This window comes from Orycteropus afer, unplaced genomic scaffold (genome assembly GCF_000298275.1).
Source record: "Orycteropus afer afer isolate SDZICR_OR568_19922 unplaced genomic scaffold, OryAfe1.0 scaffold00221, whole genome shotgun sequence".
In the NCBI taxonomy this organism is placed as follows: domain Eukaryota; kingdom Metazoa; phylum Chordata; class Mammalia; order Tubulidentata; family Orycteropodidae; genus Orycteropus; species Orycteropus afer.
This window is the reverse complement of record NW_006921808.1, coordinates 690,221-695,964: the sequence shown is the minus strand read 5'-3', so window position 1 is coordinate 695,964 and position 5,744 is coordinate 690,221.

Genomic DNA, 5,744 nt, shown 5'->3' with positions numbered 1-5,744 from the left:
TCTTTTCCCAGAATGTCCATAAATATACTGGAAGCAGGCCACGCCCCTAGGGAAACTCCCTTTCATCAGACTGGCTGCTTAAAACATATTTATCTGATCCCATCATAGGAATAACCACATCACAACTGCTTAAACCACACAGAATTGTGGTCCAGGAAAGTTGACACACAGCTCCAACTATCACATTAACCAACACCACAATTCAAATTCAAATGAATCAATTTTTCTTCAATATTCCTTATTCATTGTATAGATTTTACATGCATATAAGGCTATTGAAAATTCTGTAAGGCTATTGAAAATTCCATGGCAATGGGACAGGCTCATCTAAGTCTTCAAAGTGATATCTTTGCTCTTTAATACTTTAAAGAGGTTTTGGCAGATTTGCTCAGAGAAATACATCGTCTGACTTCTAGATTTCTACTTCCATGGGTATGGATTGTGGATCCAAGTAAAATGAAATCTCCTGACAACTTCAATCTTTTCTCCATTCATCATGATGTTGCTTGTTGGTCTAGTTGTGAGAATTTCTGTTTTTTTGTGTTGATGTTGCCTGAGGCAATGGTCCTAAACACCCAGGCTCAGTGACTCATTGCCTCAATGTGTTTGGTTATGACTAAGAAATTTTCATATCTTTGTTCCCTGTATGCTCTACTATATTCATGGATATATTTTCAGCACATATAAAATATGTACTAATATGTTCTGTTAAATCTGTATATATTCCCACACTTTTCAGCTTTCCTGTCTATTTATCAGCTTATAGATGATTGTTATTAGTATTTCAGGATTGTAATAGTATTTACCTTTGTTGCCTTTAACTTTTGTGCTTCTCCCAGTGTCTCTCTTTGCCTTACCATTTTGTCCTGACCTCCTCCTTTTTGTGTATTGCCTTCCCCTTCACCCATGTTAATGTGTGTCTAGTTAGTGATTTACCCTTCCCTCCCCTCCCACCCCTGGTACCCTTCAAACAATGCTTCTTCCTGTGTGTAAACTTTTTCTTTACTTCTATAGTGGTCTCATTCAATATTTCTTTTAGTGATTGACTAATTTTAATCATAATGTCCTCTAGTTTCATCCACATTATAAGGTGTTTTGCAGATTCATCCTCATTCTTTATCATTGTATAGTATTACGTTGTGTATATGACCCTAGTTTGTTTGTCTATTCATTTATTGATGGGTTGTTTTGTCTTAGATTGTTTTCATCTTTTTGCCATTGTGAATAATGCTGCAATGATCGTGAGTGTGCATATGTCCCTGTCATGGCTCCTGTTTCTCTAGGATATATACCTAGTAGTGGGATGGCTGGATCATATGGTATTTGTATTTCAATTTTTTTAACAAACTGCCATATTATCTTCCATAGTGACTGCACCATTTTACAGTCCCACAGCAGTGTGTGAGATTTCCAGTGTCTTCACACCATTATCAGCATTTGCTGTTTTCTGTTCTTTTTATGAACTTTGCTATTAATACTGGGGTTGTTGTTGTTGTTATTTGCCATAGAGTTGGCCCCGACTCCTAGCGACCCCTCCTTGGGTTTCCGAGGCAGTTATCACTACAGAAGTAGGATTGCCCAACCTTCTTTCCGAGGAGTGGCTGGTGGGTTTGAACCGCCAGCCTCCTGGTTAGCAGTGAAGTGCCTTAGGCACTATGCTACCAGAGCTCCCATACTGTTAGATGATCTCATTTTTGTTCTGATTTGCTTCTCTCTAATGGCCATTGCTCACAAGCATTTCTTCATGTGTTTGTTGGCCATCTGAATGTCTTATTTGATGAAATACCATTTCATGTTTTCTACTCTTTTTTTAACTGGATTGCTTGTTTTTTGTTATTCAGGTGATGAAATTTGCTATAAATTCCACATATTAATCCTTTATTGAATATGTCATTGTCTGAAATTTTTCCCAGTCTGTAGGTCCTCTTTTACTCTTTTGGTGAAGTCTTCTGATGCACATGAATGTTTAACTTTTAGGAGGTCCTATGTGTCTAGTTTGTCTTCTGCTATTTGTGCATTTTTAGTTATGTTTTATAGTCTATTTATGCCATGTGTTGCCCAAGCCAACTGCCATCAAATCAATTCCAACTCATAGCAATACTTTTGGACAGAATAGATTATCAAATTTAGGGGCCATGAATTTACCTCTATTTTTGTTTGATGATCTTTAAGGTTTTATTTTTTACATTAAGTCTTGGATCCATCTTGAGTTAATTTTTGTGTGTGGTGTGAGGTATAGATCCAGTTTCATTTTCTGCAAATAGATATCCAGTTTTATCAGTACCATTTGTTAAAGAAACTATCTCTTCCCCATTAAATGAGTTTTGGCCCTTTGTCAAAGATCAGCTGTCCATATGTGGATGGACTAATTCTGGATTCTTAATCCATTCCTCTGGTCTGTGTGTCTATCGTTGTACCAATACCAGGCTGTTTTGACTATTATGGCTGTATAATAAATTTTAAGATCAGGGTGTGTGAGACCTCTACTTTGTTTTTCTTCTTCAGTAGTGCTTTACTTATCCATACTTTCTTTCCTTTCCATGTAAAATTAGTGTTTGGTTTTTCCATGTCCTAAAATAATGTTGATGGAATTTGGATTGAGATTGTACTGAATTTATAGATTGCTTTGTGTAATATTGAAATTTTCACAGTGTTCAGACTTCCTATCCATGAGTGTGGGGTATTCTTCCATTTATGTAGGTCTTTTTATAGTTTCTTATAAGGAGCTCTGGTGGTGCAGTGGGTAAGTCATTTTGTTGTTAATTTGAAGGCCTGAGGTTCAAACTCACCAGATGCTCCATGGGAGGAAGATGAGGCAATCTACTTCTGTAAAAATTTACAGCCTTGAAAACACTATGGAGATTGCTATGAGTCAGAATCAACTTGATGGCAGTGGGTTATTTTTTTTCCTTATAGTTTCTTGTAGTAGTGTTCTGTAGTTTTCTTGTATAAGTCTTTTGTGCCCCTAGTAAGGTTTATTCCTAAGTATTTTACCTTATTGGTAGCTATTGTAAATGGCATTGTTTGCCTTATTCCCTTTTCAAAGATCTCTTTGTTGATGTAGAGGAATCTAACTGACTTTTTTATGTTGACCTTGTATCCTGCCACTTTGCTGAATATTTCTATTAATTCCAGTAGTTTTCTTGCTGAGTCTCACAGGTTTTCTATGTATTAGGATCATGTCATTTTCAAATGGAGATAATTTTACTTCTTCTTTGCCAGTTTGGATGATTTTATTTCTCTTTCTTGCCTTATTGCCCTAGCTAGGACTTCCAATACAATGTTGAATAGAAGTGGTGATAGAAGGCATTCTTGTCTGGATCCTGTTTGCAAACAGGGTGAATGCTTTGAATGTCTGTCCGTTGAGAATAATGCTGGTTTTGTGTATGTGCCCTTTATTATTTGAACTATGTCTTTTCTATTACTATTTTCCCGAGAGTTTTATCATGAATGAGTGCTAGATTTTATCAAATGTCTTTTGCATTTCAATGGTCAATATGATCATGTGGCTCTTTCCCTTTGTTTTATTTATATGGCACATTATATTGATAGTTTTCCTAATGTTGAAACATCTTTTTTTTTTTTTTAATTTATATTTTATTTTTATTTATTATTATTATTTTTTTTTACTTTAAAAGCTTGTTCTACATTCAACATAATACATACATTTAAATTCATTACCCATTTTCCATGTCCAACCCTAACCCAGTCTCTTCCCCTCCATTCCCTTTGACCTTCCCCCTGTGCTCCTCATATTTATGCACTCCTATTGGTCCTGCATTTCTTCAGTTTGAATGTTGGTCCTCTGGTGTCCCATAGTCTATCGCTCTAAGGGATGTATTGCCATAGAGTATGTGAGTGCATTATCCTGGGTTGAGTGGTCGGTGTGTACATCTTGTTAACTATTGGGCTGAGAGCCCACCCCGGCGGTGAGTTTTGTTCCAGGTGCAGAAAGTATTCCAGGGCCATAGTATTGGGAGTTTCATCAGATTTCATGTGACCAGTGATTCCGATCATTATTGAGGTTTTGGATTATGTTCCATGTTTTTCCTCCCACTCTATCCAGGATCTCCAGATTTGATCCTTTCCTGAGTGGTTGGCATTGGTAGGAGGGCACCATCTAGTTCTTCTAGTCTTGAGGTCCATCATGTCCTAGAGCTGGTTGCTTCTAAATGCCTCCCCCTCTTTTTTTCATTCTTTTTCACTTCTGATGCTAGGACACCATTAGCTGCATCTTAGATGGCCGGTTGAGAGCTTTTAAGACCCCAGTCGCTACTGACCAATGTAGCATGTGGAGCAACACTTTTATGTATTTTGTTGTGCCAATTGAGTCTGGTGTCCCCCAATACCATGGTCCTGAGGCTGTAGATCTATTGGATCTCTCCCTCATAGTGTCTGATTGTCTGTGAGAAATTACTCTGTGTCCATCTTCTATTGTTCCTCTAAGGAGTGCAGGTATTTTGGTGTCTGTGCAAGATTAGCCTCAGCTGAATCTATCCTTGGTCTAGAGTATACTTCTGTTCACTGACCCCATATGATCATCTCAGATGTTCATGTGTTTATCTGTATAATCTAGTGTTTGGTGTTAATGGCAATGCGGTATTGTGGGCACATTGGTTGGTATTAGCATCTGTCATCTCTCTCTTGTGTGCAAAATTCTGTGTCCTCCTATTTTCTAATGTAATGTTGAAAACATCTTTGCATGCTGTTGTTTTTAGGTGCTGTCAAGTTGTTTCCGACTCATAGCAACCCCATGCACAGCAGAAAAAAAACACCACCTGATCCTGTGCCAGGTCCATGATCCCTGCTATTCTTGAGCCCATTGTCCCAGCCACTGTGTCAACCCATCTCGTTGAAGGTCTTTGCCTCTTTCGTCTACCCTCCACCTTACCAAGCATGACATCCTTCTCCAGGGAATGTCCCTTCTGACAACATGATCAAAGTAGGTGAGATGAAGTCTGGCCATTCTTGCTTCCAAGGAGCATTTTGGCTGCACTTCCTCCAGGACAGATATGTTAGTTCTTTTAGCAGTCCATGGTACTTTCAGCATTCTTTGCCAGCACCACAACTCAAAAGCATCAACTCCTCTTCGGTCTTCCTTATTCATTGTCCAACTCTCGCATACAAGGTGACTGAAAATATCATGGTTTGTGTCAGGTGCACCTTAGTCCTCAAGGAGACATCCTTGCTCTTCAGCAATTTAAAGAGTTCCTTCGGGACCCACCTGCCCAGTGCTAAACATTGTCTCATGTCCTGACTGCTACTGCTATTGGCATTGATTGTAGAAGCAAGCAATGTAAATTTTTTGACAACCTCTATCTTTTTTCCATTTTTCATGATGCTACGTATTAGTCCAGTTGTGAGGATTTTTGTTTTCTTTATATTGAGATGTAATCCGTATTACAGACTGTATTCTTCAACCTTCATCATTAAGTGCCTCAAATCATCCTCACTTTCAGCAAGCAAGGTTGTATCATCAGCATATCTTAGGTTGTTAATGATTCTTCCTCCAATCCTGATGCCATTTTTTTTTTCATATAGTCCAGCTTCTTGGATTATTTGCTCAGCATATAGATTGAATAAGTATGGGGAAAGGATACAGCTGTGATGCACTCCCTTCTTGATTTCAAACCATGTAGTGTACTGTGTTGGATTGGGTTCTCTAGAGAAACACAAAAACCAGCAAAGTGTATATATATATTTATAGAGAGAGAAAGAGAGAGAGAGAGAGAGAGAGAGAGAGA